Below are 20,034 nucleotides of genomic sequence, written 5' to 3' on the forward strand. Positions count from 1 at the left end.
GCCCTCCCAGGTGACAGGTGCCTCCGGGGGTGCCCGCGCCCCGGCCTGCCCACCCGCTCCTGGCACCCGGGACGGCGCGAGCCCGGGTGTCTGCGTGTTTGCTCGTGGCCGACTCCATATATAGTCTATCGGAGATGTCAGGGTTTCCACTCTTCGAGTCCACTTAATTGTGCTGGAGAAATTCTTCAAATGTTTCTGATAAGAGAGGTTTCTAGTAAAGGCGGTTTGCAGCTTCCTCGGGCCTCCCCTCCCCCCTTCTTCCCCCCACCCCCCATTCAGGAGGTCCGGGGTCACGCATTTTATTCCTCGAAAAGAACAGGTAGTGAGTGACCGGCCATAAAGTCATCTCATGGTGCATCCGTGCTTGTCTCTTTTTCAGTAAATACTATCTATTAAGGTCAGATTCATTCATTTTCTTCATAAAAGAATATCACTCTAGCAACTTTATATGAAAAAAATACCGATCGATCTTAGGCCATTTCAAGCTTGACCTGCAGCATCCTCCAGTAAAAGCTTTTTTTTTGAGGTTATAGTCTCAGTTGTTCAGCATGTGTTTTACACCATCTAGAAACTGTCACATAGACAAATAAAATTTTTTACAGTTGTGAAGATCCGAATTGTAAACTTGGTTTTTAAAATTCTTTTCTAAATACCACCTGAGATGTGGTCCTTAATAAACCACTTGTCAGGTTTGAACTCATTTTCTTCTCTTTTTTATGTTTTTGGCCGAGCATTTGATAACTAAAAAGTAATGAAAGCAATGGTAGATGAACTCCAGACTGAATTAGCTATAAATTTAGTCTTACAGAATCATAGAAACGTTCTTTTTAAACTTGTACAGACAGAATATGTTGAATGCTGATGCTATCAGTGTATTAACAGGAAATAAAGCAAAAATTCCAGTGATTCAGAACTCGATTGAGATATTTTTTTCTTTTAATCTAATCTGTTTTTTTACAGGTTAGCTATACTTAAAAGTTTAAACTATTTAAAGGGTCAAAATGAGAGTTAGGTATATTGATTGTATTAGGCATACAGTGATGTGTTTGTTTCATTCCCCCCCCCCCCCCCAAGTGTTTGGAATAACTTTAAGGTTAAAAAGCATCTTCCAAAAAATACTTGATGAACCAAAGCAGCCAGGAATGGTGTTTTGTAACTCTTATGAACCGGCTTGTTGTGGTTCCTGTGCTGACTTGACAAATAGTCCAATTTCTGTCTGATTCTTGGTTATCTAAAGACTAAATGGTGTTCCATTGAAATCATACTTAGATTTGATCCTCATTTCAAGGAAATTAGCCCACACTACTGTCAGTCAACTGAAACAAGTTTTTGTAGGACTTTCTTACAGTGATTACATCTGGTGTAATAAAGAAAATTTTAAATTCTGCATAGCAGACTGAGTAGGCAAATTCATTTGAAGTGGAAAACGTTCTCTAGTATTTCTTACCTACTTTTGTTAATTGAAGGTATTCTTTTTGTGGTGGGATATCATTCTTTATGAACTATAAAAAATGCTTCTTGAGGTCCTTGAGGAAGAGTTAAGAAAAAAAAGCAAAAAAAGTGTTCAGAGAATATTTGAAATAATAAGGGAAAAAGTATAGTATTTTTATTATGATTTAAGGTATTTGCCAAAAAATTCAATTTCTTTGCTGTCCAGGAACATACATAACTAAGGAAAACAAAACCAGTAATTTAGAGTAGAGATATATTGCTTTATTATAGAAGTCTGAAGGTAAGTTTCCTTGATTATATAATTTAAAGACTGTCTAAAGAGTTGATGGGGGGGGGCGCTAGGTGGCACAGTGGATAGAGCACTGGCCCTGGAGTCAGGAGTACCTGAGTTCAAATTCGGCCTCAGAAACTTAATAATTACCTAGCTGTATGGCCTTGGGTAAGCCACTTAACCCCATTTGCCTTTCAAAAAAAAACCCTAAAAAAAGAGTTGAAGTGTGTGGCTTGGGTATTTTAAACCACGGTTCTGGATCTTTTTCCATTCCAGTACATCTAATCTCTACCTGGTCCTGGTTACCATGACTCCCTAAATCACTTTCTCTTATCTTCTGACTCCTCAATGCAGATTTCTGAGGAGGGCAGAACAAAATATCTTTAACTTTTCTAAAACAAACAGATTATCGGAATTGTTATCCACAGTTTGGGACTATCTAAAAAAGATTGGTTGTAAAATAAGAATAATTATAGTGTAATTATAAGTATAGAAGGAAAGCAGAGGACTTATAATATTATTGAAAGGGACACACAAAGGAAACTTGAGTTCTAGGGTATGTGTCATGGTTTTTCAATTTCTCTGTGGGACATAACTTCCAGTTAAAGGACAATTCATTGATAAGTATTCAGAAAGATGGCAAAGTTGTGTAATACATGAGTATTCGATACAGATATCTTTGTTTTGATTTCATTACCTTTGTGGGTCATATTTGCAAACTTTTTGCATTCATTTTTACATTTATGGTTATATTTCTTCAGAGATATTTACTCAGTAATAAGGAACTAAAATGAAAACTTGAATACTCTGGAATCTTTTTTGGTATTGGTTACACTGCTTAGGATGCAGATGATAAGCATGATGATAGCTGTCATTATAAAGCATGTTCAAGTGTTACATTCATATCTCATTTAATCTTCATTATAACCCTGTGAGATAGGTGGCGGAGCTATGGGGCACATTAAGTTAAGTGACTTAACCAATGTCACACAACTAATAAGCTTTTTAATAAGATTTTAACCATTGGGATGCTTTTTCCTTTTGATCTCCCTCTACTTGAGCAAACAATTGACTATTTGGACAACAAACCCTAAGAATTTAAAGATTTTTTTTTTTAATTTCAAAGTGCTTCCCCTAAAAGTATAAGTAATATCACCAATTAACTTCAACCCTCCAGGAAGAAAGTACTGAAATAATTGTCACAACCCCTTGTTTTAATGCACATATTATTTGCATTGGACCTCTAGCAGTTAGGAACATTATTTTTTTTAAATAGTTCTTAACAACCTTAGTCAGATAGTTTAGAAGCACATGACCTAGCTAGAAAGGAGATGGAAGGTCTGTGAATCCAGCACAGTGACAGTAGAAATGATAGCTGATAGTCTGACACCCAAGAAAGAAATAAAAAACTAAAAAAGTAAATCCAGAACAGTATTATCATAATAATAATAATGAATATTCTTAATGCCATACTTAAACTGAACTTTAATATGAAAATTATAGCTCAATGTTTCTTTAATAAATGACATTTTTATAATTAGTGTTGGGTATAAAGTATATATCTGATATCAACAGGGAATCAAAATTAATCAAATATTCTAGTATTCAAAAAGTTATCATAGATACTGAATATGGGTTACCATTATTCAAAGAGCTAAAACTATATATTGCACATTATCCAGTCCAACTTTAAGAAGCACTTGACAATCTTTAAGAATATAATTGTGGTTATGAATTATTCTACAGTGAAAGCTAAACAATGTGTATTAGGAGTGATTTCAGCTTGACAAATTGTAGCAAGCAGTTTTCATTGTAACTGGATTTTGAAAAATAAACTTATTATAAATGTTAATACTTCTATCATACTAAAATCACATAACAGAATCACCAGAGAGACCACTAATAAGTTTGTTTTTCAATTAAAGAGACTATTTTTCAGGTCATATAACAAGAGGAAAGGGATGGATTAGAAGAAAGCTAATTATAACACTTTAGTTATTCTGAGTTTATACCTGTTAGTTTATCTCAATCTCTTTGTGAAATTACTTAGGAATAAGTAAGATTCCCATAGTGAGGGTAGGGTAAAAATTAAGTAGCTGTTTTTCACATCCTAAGTTCTGGGTAAACTCTTTGATACCGTGAACATGGTTCACTTGGTAAATGAATTTTTATTAAGCAATAGCAGGTTTTTGTAAATCCACGTCAGTGGTTTTTCTACCATTTGATTCTGAGAAGCATTTACAAAGGAGTAGAAAGCCCTTTTGTGATTTTTAAACTCTTAAGAATCACTTGCATTTTAAACCTAGTTTAAGATGTCATGCAATATGTTATAACTTTGAAATCTATTTAGATCTGTTTCATGGTTATCTATGTCTCTCTCTCTCTGTCTCTCTCTCTCTCTCTCTCTCTCTCTCGATGGGGAAGCCAAACCCTTGCACCTGATATACTACAGGTAGTGATTAACAAATAGTCAGAACTTTTAGAAGCAAAAATAGTCCAGAATAAAACAGTAATGCATGATTATATGGATAATTCTCAAAAATGGACTGTATATTTTACAATACATTTTTGTCTCTAATGGGAATTTCATTTGAACTACTAGAGGTTTGTCCTGGCATTATTGAATAAATATAATTGTATTAGCTCTCCATTTATATCCATATAATAGCATATATTTATATTGCTTTGATTTTTAAGGAACATTGGTATATTTTGAGAAGGGGAAAAATTTTAAAGGAAAGCAAATTCCCTTTCATGCTCAAAAAAAATAACTTTTCCCAAAATGTTTATAGCTTAGTAAAAGTCAGCTTTTTCTTAATTCTTTGTTAAGCTTCAGTGGTCTTCATAATGAATAAAGATTAGTCTGGCATTCTTAGGCTTCTATTAGGCCTTAGTTATTTATTCAGGAATACCTTTTCAGTATTCACTGATATTTTTTTCCTTATGACAAATTTCTGTGCATTCAGTACCATGATCCATATCATAAATTTTTTAAATATGATTTGTAAATCAAAACTATTTATGCTTTTGTTTTAAGGGCTTAAAATAAAAACCCTTAGTATATTATGAAAGGTGCTTACTTGGGTGAACTCAGGAAGTCCAGTTTAGCTAAAGACAGGTACAGTGGGGGTAAAGGGAGTCTTAAGAATTTGTAGTATTTTAATTGCCTTGTTATAGAAACTAGCATTCTTGTTTTCAGTTATAGAAGGGGGGGGGGGGGGGAATAGACTTAAGCCAGGACTCCAGAATAATGGTACAAAGGCCAAATAGTATTTGAGAGGATTCTACAGTAACTCTGGTAAATAGTTAATAGTACAGTTAAGATGATTCTTGATGGGGGTAGGGGGAAGCTCCATACGTTTTTATAGTTAGAATAGAATTTGTCAGTTGTACTATGAAATAAGTTATAGTAAAAGAATAAGCTCTTGATAATGAATCCTGTTTAGTTTTGACAAAATCGTTATCTTAGATTGCAGAAAAATAAGCTTGTTGATTTGGCGTAACAAAAAATTTATATTCAGGAGCAGTGGCCAGTCTTGGGTAAAAAAAAATGACCTGGTTACAGATGAAGAACTGTGGGTAATATGGACAATTCATGCTCTGTTTTATTGGTATACATGTTTTATCAAGAGACCTAAAGTTGTTGTCTTTCCTTAATGAAGAGGACTGTGACAGCATGAAGATAATGCCATGACATGCAAGTGAATTGGATTAAAATGAGGGAGGGCTATGCAAAGTCACAAGTCTCACTTTCTTCTCTGGGCAATCTAAGTCCAATGGCAAGTGAATATAGATCAGATTGGCAAGGGATGGCTCCAGTGCAGTGGGGGACTTTGGGATTTTTAAATTTAGGTCTTTCTCAGGTTTCAATTTGACTGAAACAATCAATGCCCATTCAGTGATTAAGGCTAGTTGAGAAAGGTGTTAAGTGTTATGGGTGGGCCCCCTCTAGGAGTATATTTATAGGAGAATATGAACCAGAGTAATTATGGTGGGGCATTCAAGAATGAATAGCCATCAGTTTAGAAAGAGTAGCCATGGCAATAAAATTGAAGTAAAATTAAAATAGTAGGTTTTGTTTTATGTTGAAGTATGCTGTAATACTCTTTGGGGTATATGTTTGCAACTGAAATAATCAGCAAACATGTATTAATTGCCTATCTTTTGCTGAGCACTGGGATATGTATGTATGTATGTATTGTAGTAAATGTGCCTATTTAGATGATCCATTGTAATTATAGATTTGGTACTTATGGCCTAATAATCATTCCCCATCCCCCCCCTTACAGAAGTCTGTTAAATGTACCTCCTGATTTTAATGTATATTTTATTTTTCAAGATTGTGCTTAAGTTTGGAGTCATACTTGTATGTGTACTTGTTCCTAATATAATTTATTTTTTTTCCTAATAATTTAAACCTTAGTTGTTTCCTATTAAGAAGTTGGTTTATTCCCATAGACAGTTTAAACTTCATTTTTATTTTGGCATTTGGTTTCAGGTTTATTCCTTCTGACCCACAAAATCTTGATGTTGAAGTAACCTCAAATGGTGTTAGCAAATTTGACAGAGCAGTAATTAATTAAATATTCATTAGATGTCTGCTATGTGCCTGCACTGTGCTAAGCACTAAACACTAGCTGATGAACTAGACCAGGCTAGATAGCTTGGACTACAGCAGTAAGGGCCAATGGCAAAGAAGTGGAATGTTTTTCCACTCCCCATCAATGAGTGGAGAAATGCTTGCCAATGTAAATGGGATCCTGAAATCAGCAACTCAACTTTGTAGAATACAGTTCTCACACTAAAAAAGATTTTGTTTAGTCAGAAAAGATGTCAAAAGCTGTAATGCTGGTGTGGAATTTTTTTAAAGAAAAATATATTGAAATGCTCATTATTGTTTATTCTTCAGCAGAACAAGAATTTAATTTATCATTGCTTTTGCCGTTCCTTTTATATTTAACAAAGAATTCCTTTAAATGACTAGTTGCATGTTGTTTTAGGTGCACCAGCCCCTGTACCCTATTAGTTCAGGTTGGATGTTGGGGTGAAGTGAAGCACTGATGATTCATTGAACAAAGGTGGGGGGTGGGACTGGAAGGGAACAGGCATTTATATAGGGCTCTTGCTAGGCCCTGTGCTTGAGTGCTTTAAAGATAGTGCACTTGGTCTTCACAACAACCCTACAAAGGAGTTGCTGGTATTATATTCATTTTACAGTTGAGGAAACTGAGACAAGCAACAGTTAAGTGATTTACCTAGTGTCATGCAACTGGTAATTTTCTGAGGCAGAAGGTATACTTTGTTCAACCCATAACAGAGATACAGTGATGTTTGGCTTCTCTGAATAGTGGGGAAAGGCCTTAGGCCTTATCACCATTTCCATCTGAATCTGAAAACTTGTCTGGTCAGTATGTTTTCAGGGTATAGTGACTCACATAGTTTTAGGGTAATCATCAAGTCTAAGAGGCATTGACTACCTACCTGTGACTGAGATCCTGGGACCTTTTAGTCCATGGGACCTGAAAGCTTCATCTGGTTAGATTGTCTGGGAGAAGGAAATCAAGGAACTCTGGGACTTGAGTCAAGAAAATGTTGGTCCTATCATGTGTTAAAAGTGTAAAATTGTTATATCATATTCAGCAAGTATTTATTAGGCTCCCGAACAGGTCCTGCCCTCAAGATTACATTCAACTGGGGGATAGGTAAAAAGGTAATTTGAGGAAGGATGAAGCAGGAGAAGGAAAGTCTTTGTGGAGGAAGAATGGGTATCAGGCATGGCTTACAGCTTGGGAGAAGGCAGCAAAGTGATTTCAGTCTAATAGATCAATTTGATTAGAGAATGTGTTGAGGACAATACAGATAAGATTGGAACAGTTGGAGCTAGATTGAGGAGGACTTTAAATCCCAGGATGAAGATTTTTGTATATTTTTTTTCCTAGAAGTAAGAGAGCTGAATATTTTTGAGTAGAAGAATGGCATAACTAAGCATGTCCCTGAGGAAGATGGTTTTGGCAGCTGAGTAGAGTTGGATTAGACAAGGGAGAGTCTAGACAAAAGGGAGACCAGTTAGACTCCTGTTATGGTCCAAGCAAGAAGTAATGAGGGCCTTATATAAGGTAATGCTTGTGTTAGTGGAATGAGGGGAGAAAATGTGAGAGAAGTTTTTAAAGTAAAACAGATACGAGATTTGACAATTGCATATTAGAATGAGAAACAGAGAGCAACTGAACATAATTCTAAGTGGCTGAAAAGATGGAAGTGCTTTTCACAAAAATACTTAGATGAAGTTGCATATGTCTTCACTGACTTCCTTCTTTCCCAGCAGTCAGTGAAAAGACCTCTCTCACCTTGAACATAGCCCATCCTTTTTTGATTTGTCTCATTTGGGAGGCTGTGGAGTGGAAAACTAGACTAGATCTGCTAATCCTACAAGGTGATAATAGGAGGTAGAAGTTATCAAAAGGCAAATTTGCCCTCAACAGAAGAAAGAACTTCAATAATCATTGCTGTCCAAAATGGGTTACATAACAAGTTAGTGATTTCTCCACTATCGGAGTTCTCCAAGTGGAGGTTAGATGATCCCACAAAGATGTTGAAGTTCCATTCTGGAGTAGTTTAAGATTCTTGCAAGGTGCCAGGTAGTTGGTTAAAGCGCTCCCAAGGAGCTGGGTATACTCTATTCCTCTACAAAGAATTACGTGACAGAGACTACCCCAAAATAGCAAACTCAGGACATCAAGAATGACTGGTGAGAGCAGGGACAGAAAAGCAAGGGTTGAACAAAGAGAACAAGAGCCTTTAGGTAACCAATGTAAATCATTACTACTTGATATCTTTCATTTAAACATATGTTAGCAGGGCGGCTAGGTGGCGCAGTGGCTAGACCACCAGCCCTGTAGTCAGGACTACCTGAGTTCAAATACAGCCTCAGACACTTAATAATGACCTAGCTGTGTGGCCTTGGGCAAACTACTTAACCCCATTGCCTTACCCCTCCCCCCCAAAAAAGGTATGTTAGTTATTCATTACTTATAGATTTTGCAGATTGACTTTATTTTCTTTTTAACCCATTTCTAGTAAGTACCAATGTGTAAAGCTTTGAAGCCTAGATCCAGGACTGTAATGAGTCTAGTCCAACTCTCCTTATTTCACATAAGGAAAATGACACCCTAAAGAAAAGAAATGACTTTGCTGAGGTTGCACTAGTGGTATGAATCAGAAATAAAATCTGAACCCTAGTTCTCTGACTTGACTATTTGTGTCACAGATCATTTAACCTCCTTAGGCTTTAATTACCTCATTTGGTAATTTTATTTATTTAAAGCAACACAGGGTTAAGTGACTTGGCCAAGGTCACACAGCTAAGCCATTATTAAGTATCTGAGGTGGGATTTGAACTTATCTTCCTGACTCCAGGGCAGTACTCTATCCACCACGCCCCCAGCTGCCCCCTTTAATGAAAAGTGACATATTGATTTAGAAAAATCCACAAATGAACATTGTCTTACTGTATTTTTATTTGTTCTGTTAAACATTTCCCAATTATATTTTTATCCTTTTTCCTCAGCATTCACGAGAGTTATGGGCAGAGGAGGAATATCTCTGGACAACATTATATTTAAGATTCCTTCCAACCTCTGTATGTAATGCTAAATCTTTCCAAGAGTAAATAAGGAATCCTGATTCTAGTTTACATATGTGTGTGTGTTTATATGTATATTTTATATATGTGAGTGTATATGTTTGGATACAGAAAAGGAGGAATTGAAATAATAGTTGGAATTTTATTTCCAAATTAGAGATGTTGCTCAGGCACTGTGCTAAGTGCTTTACAAAAATTATCTTATTTGATCCCATCTGACCACCTATCTGATTTTTTTTGGTGGAACCAACAAAATTGATAGAAACAACTTGTGTGTGTGTGTGTGTGTGTGTGTGTGTGTGTGTGTGTGTGTAATTGTCCAATTTACTCTAACTCTCCAAAGTACAGACAAGTAAAATATTAGTTTTATTTTTAAAAATTACAATATCAACAAGAAATTTTGTTCATTGTTTCTATTTTTCTTGCCCATTCTTTAGTAAAAGTCTATGTGGTAATTTTAAATAAACCAATAACTTAGAGTTTGGTATTTTGGCAGGAAAGTATTAAAATATTGGAAGGATTCTCTTTGATTATATCTCAAATGTAAAGTTAAATAGGGGTAAAACTTCACTGCTTTAATATATATGTGTACATATATATATGATCATTATGGTTTTCTAATTTGAATTTTCTTTGGTTTTTCTTTTATAATATACTTTAAATTTTTATATTTTACTTATTAAAATTTAATATCCAGTATTTGCTTTATTCCTGCTTATACTATAGTTAGTGAGTTTTCCTTCATTTTGAAAGAATTTTGTTCTTTGCTGAAAATAGTTGATGCTGAAAATAGTTGATGCTTTATATTTTATCTTACTAACTTATAGTGGATTTGGATTTGGATGATCATGATAGTTTGGGGGGGTTATTTTGGTTGTGGGGTTTGTTTTTGTTGCAGTTTTTGTCTGCATCTTTGATTTTTTTGGCATAGTGAATTACTCATAAAAAGTTCTCCTTACCAAAGCAAATCAAAAAATGAATGATACTGTTTGAAGGCATTGAGAGGTTGACTTGTTGTGACCAAGGTCATATAAGTATCAGAAGCTGAACTTGAGTCAAAATCTTCCCGAGTTTGAGGCCATTTTCTATTCAGATACTATATAGTAATGTGTTAATATATTAATAATGCCATATATTGCTAATTGATATTAAAGTATGCTTGAGATACTTCATGCTGATATGAATATTAAACATTATGATCATATATTTAAAAACTAATGCCCGTCATAATTTTAAAACACATAATAATGCAGATGAGAAAAAATTTTTGCACTGTTTTGCTCATTCTTTGAGACAAAAATAAAATTACAGCTTGATTCCATAAGAATTTGGGTGAACGGAAGTACCATCAATGTAAAAAGGAGATATATACATATATATATATATATATATATATATATAATATACACACACAAACACACACACACACACATACATACATACAATTATATGATGTGCAATTATATTTCATTTTGTTTCTATCTAACTTTCAATCCTAGTGATTCCTGCCATGCCCTAAAGAATAGTTTGGTTTTATCAATTTTCATTTGGCATATCTGCCTTATTTTGAAATGCTTCAATGCATTTCATAAACTAATGAAAAGAATAATTTTAATAATAATTGCTAGTGCTCAATATATTGCTTTAAGGTTTACAAAGCCCATTACATATGTTAACTTATTTGATTATCACAGTAATAAGCCAGGGAGGTAGGTGCTATTATTATTGCCACTTTACAGATGAGAAAACTAGTATCTGAGGCAGGATTTGACTCTTTGATTACAGGTATTCTTTATTTATACTTTATTGACTGATTGGTTATTCACTTCACCACCTAATTGTCTATAGGCTTCCAGATTGAGAGGGAAAGGGGATCATAAAGACCACCTATTCCAAATTCCTCTTTTACTAAGTGTAAACTGAGTCCCAGCAAGTTAAATATCATGCAGAATTGAACTCAGGTCTCTGCTGACATCAAAAATAGTACTGAGCTCTGCTTGTATCCCCATGCCCTCACAGTTGCTCTAAGTTAAACCAACATAATGAACCTCAAAGGTTCATTGTTTTGAATGTTTTGAAAGGTGTATACATTGCAAAATATTAGTGTTTGAAAATTAAAATCATTTTTTCTGGCTAGAAAGTTATTGATTTATATAATTTTTATAAAGTCTTCTATGAAAAACAAGGCAAGGATCTGTTTCCTAGTTGAGTGAAGATGGAGTTTCTATATTAATGAAATTAAAAGACTGGGCCAAAAATAGGAAAAAAATGTAGAGAGGAAAATACCTGAGAAATGTAATTGGGAGTTTGAGGGGAAGAAAAGATATAGATAAATCACTGTGGGGAATATGTCAGGAAATTAGTAGTGTAAAATAAAAGGGTACTTGAGTAGTCAGGAGAAGACAGTTGAAATTATGATATGATGATCTTTATCCTTCCTTCTCAAAGAATACCATGACATCAGGGGAGGTGATGCCATGACAAGCCCATAAATTGGTTTGGGGGGGGGGTGCTATGCTAAGTCACCAGCCTCATATTCTCCTCCAGAGCCATCTGGGTCCAGTGGCCAGATATGTATCAAGATGACAGGAGATGACCCTGGATGTGAGGTGATCAGGGTTATGTGATTTGCCCAAGACACACAGCTAAGTAAGTGGCAAGGGTCTGAAGCTGGATTCAGACTCCCTAGCTTCCCTGAAATTATGATATACTTTTTAAATAAGTAAAATCTTAAATAAAAATTAAGCTTTAGCTAAGTAGAAGAGCTTAGTAGGAAGCAGCATGATGTTATAAAAAAAAGTGCTAGTCTTAGTGTCAGGTGGGTTCAGATGGGTTCAATATGATGGGTTCAAATAATGCCCACCCCCTTCCCCTCAGAGGTCTTTAACATTTGTCTTTAACTTGTTTATATATTAATCATTTTCTGTATGAAGAATAGAAAACCATGGGATAGAAGGAAAAACAGAAATTTTTTAAAAATGAATATAGTATTCATCCAGATTCTATAGTTGTTTTGTTTTGTTTTTCTTCATCTGGATGTAGAAGGTGTTGTCTATGACAGGTCTCCCAAGGTTGTCCTAGATCTCTGAATTGCTGAAAGGAGCTTCATCCATCAAAGTTAATCAGCTCACAATATTGTTGGTTCTCTAATACCAATAACCTCCTCTGTTACCCTTGGCAAGTTGCTTAATCTCTGTTTCCTCATCTATTAAATGGGGATAATAAATAGCCACTAGTACATACTTACAGTGTAATTATAAGAATCAAATGTGATACATAAAGTACTTTGCAAACTAAAAATATATAATTGATAGTGTGTTAAATGAGTTAACAAATGAGTAAAAAATTGTCTTTTTTCTAGGTTTGTCTGAATTCATTGTCTCTGGATTTTTCTTTTTTTAAATAGTTAGGGGCGGCTAGGTGGCACAGTGGATTGAGCACCGGCCCTGGAGTCAGGAGTACCTGGGTCCAAATCCGACCTCAGACACTTAATAATTACCTTAGCTGTATGGCCTTGGGCAAACCACTTAACCCCATTTGCCTTGAAAAATCCTAAAAAAAAAAAATTGTTGTAATCGGTGTATATACAGTCCTAGTTATGCTCATCCAACATTGCATCTTTTCATATAGGTCTTTCCATATTTTAATGCATGCTCCATATTTGTGATTTTTATGACACCATAATATTCCGTTTTACTAAAATACTATGACATACTTTATCAAATTATTAGACAGTTATTTGTGATTTTTTTTGCTATTTCAAGAAGATCAACTATGAATATTTTTGTAATTTTTTTCTTTTTTTTAGGCTATTTTAGGGACAAAGTTCCAGTTAATCATTTTTTTTTTACTTTTAATATATAATAAGATTACTTTCCAGAATGCCTATCATAATCTTATTCACTCACAGTATGTTTTGGCCCATTTTCCTGAAGCCCCACCAACACTAACTTACAAAAATTTTTGCTGTTTTTTCCTTCATAGAAAATATAAATTGAATTAAGATATGTCATTTTACCTAAGTATAAATTTCATATGTAAAATGAAGGAGAGGAACCAAATGACTTCTGGATTTCTCTTTCCAATTCTATTATTATTTTTTTTTAGGTTTTTTGCAAGGCAAATGGGGTTAAGTGGCTTGCACAAGGCCACACAGCTAAATGCTCTATAATTACTCTATGATTCTCTGTTCTTTTAATAAAAAAAAAACCTTTACCTGACCTCCCTCCTCTCTCCTTTCACGGCCATACTTCTAGAAAAAGGTAATCTAATGATAACCACTCACTTTATAGATAGTGTCTCAGGATTTACTTACACTGCTATTTCCTTACAACAATGATAATTATATTCCATGTTTCCCTCTTCCCTAATCCTATTCTTTGTCCTCACATTCTATCCCACAGTTATTTCTCAAGTACTATTTCATCCTTCTCTGTCTCAACCCCTTGACTTACCAGTTCAACTTTCTGCTATAACTTATTGCTTGTCATTGCATGCCAGACCAAATCTTGGATTATTCCTACCATTAACTATCTTCTTTCCTATAACTGTGAAGCTGAATAGAGTAATTGAAAGTCATGAAATTGTGTTGACTGTAGCAGCTATAAATTTAAGTTACATAAACTCAATAGGATCCTCTCTGCAGTAGGGTCATCCCTTTATATCTCCCTAAAACAATTTAATCTCTCAATAACCACTGGAGCAATTCTAAATCTTTTTATTCTTTCTCAATCCTCCCATGACCCTCCCTATACATCCTTTCAGCTGAGGTCCTTACCTCATGCTTCTGAAAAAATTTAGACCACTTAAGGAAAGCTTTTGCTTCCCTTCTCATCTTTCATCATTAAGATATCTTTGCCCTCTATATCCTCCTTTACTCCTATAGTTTTTTTTTTCCTCTTGCTAAGACAAATCCTTCTATATGCATCCTTGATTCCATTGAATCCTGTCTTCTCCAACAGATGCTCAATCACCCCACTTCTCCCTAGCTACAGTTTTCTTCCTTGCTGCATAAAAACATACTGCTGTCTCAACCTTAAAAAAAATCTTGACTTTGAATCTGCCTTCCCTTAATACCCTCTATTTCTTCTCGCTTTTAGCTACTTTTTTCTCATTTATGTTTTATTTTATTTTTCCAATTATGTGTTATAAAAGTTTTTCAACATTCATCCACATGTATAATTTATAAGATACACAATTTTCTTCCACCCTTCCTTCCCCTCAGGGGTGAACAGTCTAGTGAACATTGTATACGTACATTTGTGAACATGTTTTAATATGTTTATATACTGATCGTTTTCTGTATAAGGAATTAGGACTAAGGGAAAAGATAGAAAACCATGGACTAGGAAGGAAAAAGAGACATTTTTAAAAAGTGAACATAGTGTTCATCCAGATTCTGTAGTTTGTTTTGTTTTGTTTTACTTCATCTGGATGTGGATGGCACTGTCCATAACAGGTCTCCCAGAATTGTCCTCAATCTCTTGAATTGCTGACAGGAGTTGCATCCATCAAAGTTGATCAATCAAGTTGTTATTAATATGTACAATGTTCTCTTAGTTGTGCTTCCTTCGCTCTAAACTTCCTTGGAAAACTATAATTGGTGCCTCTAAACTCTGGGTTTTTTAGGGCAGCAGAGTAATGTAGTAGATAGTAGTGCTGGACCTGGAGTAGGAATCCTGAGTTCAAATCTTCCCTCAGCTGCTTAACTGAGTGACCCTGGGCAAGGCACTTAACCTCTGACTGCCTCAGTTTCCTCAAGTGTAAACTGAGGATAACTATAGCACCTGTCTATCTTGTTATGAGACTCAAATAAGATATTTATAAAGTGCCCTAGCACAGGATCTAGCCCATAGGAAGTGCTATATGAATCTTTATTCCCTTCCCTTTCCCAGATTCTGACTTTGAATCTCATCATTCAATAGGAACTGCCCTCACAAAATCATCAGTGAAAGATTAATTGTCAAATCTAAAGCCCTTTCCCCCAATATCATTCTTCTTGACCACCCTAAAGACTTTGACATTTGAATATTATCTCCTGAACACTCTTCAAGGTATTTTCAAGAAACTACTCTCTTCTGGTTCTCCTTCCACCTGTCCATTTCCTTTTAAGTTCACCTTGGACCTCTCTCTGTGCTGTCTTTTCTTATTCCATTCACTCTGTGGGTTAAATTTTCATTTCTATGAAGACAATTCCCTAATTGATATATACAGTCAGTTCTGCTCTAGCATGCATTTTGAAATTTAGATTTGTTGAAATTGCTATATTAGGTATCATTTTGAGCATAACTTGAATTTCTAGTTTCAAGTTTGCTTCTGTACAGTTTCTTCCAAGAGAAACAGCAAGAATGCAGAAAATTGCACCACAATAACTCACAAGCTGCAGCCCTTCTGAGGCCACTTCTACAAGCAAATTTCAGGTCAATTTCAAAGTAAAGTGCCCTATTTAGGCATGTTCTTCTCTTATATAGGAATGACTCTTGTGCACTACTCCCACAGCCTTGAGGCCCAGAGTTAGGATCTGCTTATCTTACTCATGCAGTCTAGGGTCTCAAGATCTCAGCCACCATTTATCGCAGGATATGTGTATTTCCTAACCATTTAACACATATAAAATTGTTACTGTTTTTACTAGGTTTCTGTCTTTTTTTTAAGCTGTCACTAGTGAAGTTTTTGAGCATTATGCCCCACCCTTTTCTTCATAAGCCTTATGATTTTTTTTCTTGTACAGCTTTGCATAGCATGATGCTTTGGAGGAGTGTATATGTCAAGTTATAGAAGAACTGATTTTATCTAACCCCCTCTCTCCTGAGCTCTTATCTTAAATCATCTGTTGTCATTTGGACATCTCATACTGAACATCTTGGAGTTTCAAGCTCAGACTTGTCAAAAACAACTATATCTTCTCCACTCATGTCCAGTCAGTCTGTCAGGACTTTCTATGTTGTTGGCAAGGTGTAAATCCTGTAAACCCAAATAAAAGCAGAAAGAATTCCTGGCATCAAGGAGCTTACATTAGAATGGGAAAGCAACTCCAAAAAGGAGAGGGTGTCCAGAAGAAATCAGAAGTCATCTGGGAGGACCCATCCAACCAGAGGAGAGCAGCAGCACTGGAGTGAGCTGCCTGGACAGGGAGTTTTCTGGGGTGTGGAAGAGAAAGTTCAGAGCAGTTCCTGGAGAAGAATGAATCCCACCCTGCACCTTCCAGGCCTTTCCCTCTTCTAAACTCCCCTATAACCATCAGAGGCACCCTCCATGCTCTCAGCTTGTTCCCTCATTACTTCCTCCTCAGTCCCCTTCTCTCCCCTAAACAGCTTCCAGCCCTAAGGGGCTCTCTCATCCCCTCATTTGTGGATTATTGTAGGAGCTTTCTGGGTGGCCTCTTTCTCAGAGATTTTACCCCAATCTGTCTTCCACTTAGCTGCCATTGATCTTCCCAAAACTAAATCTGACTGCATCTGAGCAAGGTCCAGCCTGACTCAGTAGACTCCAGGATTAAGTAAAAATTCTCCAACATTTTATCTGCTCTTTTTAAACCTATTGTACATAAATTTGTCAATGTTCAAAAGACTGATTTATATTTCACAGCTCTTTAGCTGATATATGGAACTAGTCAGCATAGTTAGAGGACTTTCTTCTCTTCAACAACACATGCACCAGTGTGAAGGTAGGTTATAGGGAATAATCCGAGGTAAAATCCCTAATTTTCTTCAAAGTCAAGTTCAGCTATCTTCTCCATTAGCCTTTCCTGTGGCTGACTTGTGTAATAATAGTTAGCAATTATTTATAGTGCTTTAAGGTTTATAGTACCCTCTACTAATTTCATCTCATTTTATTCTCACAATAATTCTTGATGGTGGGAACTATAATTATCCCTATTTTTATAGGTGAGGAGGTGGTTAAGTGACTTGCTCTAGGTCTCTCAGCTAGTAAATGTCAGAGTTAGGTCTTCTGCCTACAGGTTCAGCACTTTATTCACTACATGTCTTAGCTACTTTTAATTTATACATGTTGTTTCCCTTAATAGGATATAAATCCTTTATGGGCAGGAATAATTTAATTTTTGACTTTATAGTCCACTTAGGGCATAGGATAGTGATAGAGCCAGCTTCAGAGCCAGTAAAAGTTGAATTCAAAACTAGACTCTGACTTAGATGGACTGTGATCCTAGACAAGTCACTCATCTTCTCATAGTTAATTCTCTTCAGACTAGAAATTACAAGAAAGATCCTGAAGACAAATCTCCCTATCCCCAACTTGATATGCCTTGCACATAATAGGTATTTGATAAATGCCTGTTGATGATTGAATATGTTCAGACCATCTATAAAGGATTGTAAATTATATTTTTTTTTACTTGATGAGAACTCTTACACAGGGTATAGGGTATTAATGGTCTGCACACATAGCAAATTGATTTGCTTAAATTAAATTTGAGAATAAATCAGATTTCTAAACTTAATCTGGTGGTTCACATATTTTAAGAATAGCTAATATAAGGGGTGGCTAGGTGGCATAGTGGATAGAGCACCAGCCTTGGAGTCAGTAGGACCTGAGTTCAAATTTGGCCTCAGATATTTAATAATTACCTATCTGTGTTAACTTGAGCAAGTAAGTCACTTAACCCTACTGCCTTGCCAAAAAAAATAGCTAATATAAATCATTTTCACAAGAAAAAATTTTAGTCTTAGCATTTGTTGTAATTGAGTCATTTTTTAATGCATTATAGTGAGTTAAATTTTGGGGAAGAAAGCAGAATAAATTATAGTGGAGTTTTAATTGAAGAATTCTTTCATCTTTTAAAATTAGTACTTGTATTTCCTTTACAATTGATATCCTACTGATATTTAATTTAGTGTAGTGGTAGCCTTTTGTTCTTAGCCTATGGCAGTGGAGCTTACTCTCTGTGAAGGCTCAAATAAGCTGGAAAGGCTTTGAGTAAAGAGTAATGGTATGACTGTTATCTCTTTATCCAAATATTGGCATAACTAACTTCAGAGACACTCACTACTTGGTTTACTATAGGTCAATGAATCCCACCCCTCATCACCACCACCCCCCAAAATCTCTCAAAGACCACCTACTAAATTAAAGATTATATAGACTGTTCTGGTGGAAGGAGTACCAATATAATGAAATTATAGTTCATGATGTATTAAAGAAAAAATAACATTCATGGTACTCAATCCTTTTTTCCCTTCTTTGTGGGACAGTAGGGTGTTTAAGCATTTCTTTTTAGCATTTCTTATAATTATAGAATTTTTCATCAGTGATGATGAGGCATCATCATTTGATAATTATAAAAAAGAAAATGCAATATTTTATCCGTTCTTTTTAAATTCACTGTACACAAATTTATAGTTAATGTCCTAAAGGTAACAAGTATTTTAGCAGATGTGAAATTTGTATTCCACAGCTTTAAGTTGATAAATGTGAGCATGCTAACTGTAGAGATTGATAGAAAGTGAACTGACTAAATGTAGTGGTTATATTAAATTAAAATCCACCTTTTAAAAAGGTACACTCCTTATTAAAGAAGCAGATGATGAATATTAGGTGAATTATTCTTCACTAGCTCATTAAACAAGACATGCTCTTTGAGTTATTTTTCCAGCAGTGGTGATTAGTTGGGTTAGCCATCTTCATTTTCATATAGTTATTTGCAAAATGATGAGAGATTACGATGTTTGGCTTAACTGTCTAGAGTGAAAATTAATCTTGTGATTAAGATCTCTATAACAACATGCTGTAGCCCAGAAACAGTACTGGACTCATTTCCTTCATAGATTATGCCTCTTTAAGAAAGAACAAGCTGGGCGGCTAGGTGGTGTAGTGGATAAAGCACCGGTCTTGGAGTCAGGAGTACCTGGGTTCAAATCCAGTCTCAGACACTTAATAATTACCTAGCTGTGTGGCCTTGGGCAAGCCACTTAACCCCATTTGGCTTGCAAAAACCTTAAAAAAAAATTTTTTTAATTAAAAAAAAAGAAAGAACAAGCTGTCTGTCTAGTAGAATTTCTTTAAGATACCTGGTAATTTATTTGCCTGACCCCTTTTGTTTGACTTTATTCTACTTCTGATAATCCTTAGAATTCAGCATCCTTGATTAAAGAGTCAAATTTGAATATAAAATTTTCCAGTTTTCAAATTGTACATACATGTATTTATAATTATTGTTGGGATGGAGAGGGAGGAAGGTATGGTAGAAAGTTACTTAGAGTAAGTAGGCTGACCCTAAAATAATGTTTGTCTGAGGCTTGGAGAGGTTGTAATTTGTCTGCAGTCATACAGTCCTTTATCCACTACTGCCTCTAATCAGAAGCATTTGACTGTATTAGTATAGGGAACTCCTGGTGAGGAAACTCCTTGAGGTCTTAAAGAATTATGTGGAACACTGAGAAGTTGTGACTTGACTGAGGTCACACAGCCACTATTTGTCAAAAAAGGGGACTTGAATCTAGCTTCTCCTAAATCCCATGGGGTCAAGGTACCCTGCATTGTGGTCATTTTAAAATGCAGATAATTTTCACTAACTTTCTTTTGCCCTTAAGAGGTGGATTAAATTCCACATGAAAAATAAGGTTTATAAAGATTTGGGAGAAAAGTTTATAATTTGTTTTAGCTAAAATATCTCATTTACATAATGTAAATCAGTGTTAGTGTGCACTGC

At 35.2% G+C, this 20,034-nt stretch overlaps 1 protein-coding gene across 2 annotated transcripts in view; it reads left to right on the forward strand.

The window, feature by feature from the left end:
* Nucleotides 1-20,034, forward strand: part of TAB2 (TGF-beta activated kinase 1 (MAP3K7) binding protein 2) — a 104,320-nt gene that overhangs the window by 594 nt on the left and 83,692 nt on the right. The gene's annotated exons all lie outside the window — the stretch shown is intronic.

Source organism: Macrotis lagotis, chromosome 5 (genome assembly GCF_037893015.1).
Source record: "Macrotis lagotis isolate mMagLag1 chromosome 5, bilby.v1.9.chrom.fasta, whole genome shotgun sequence".
NCBI lineage: Eukaryota > Metazoa > Chordata > Mammalia > Peramelemorphia > Peramelidae > Macrotis > Macrotis lagotis.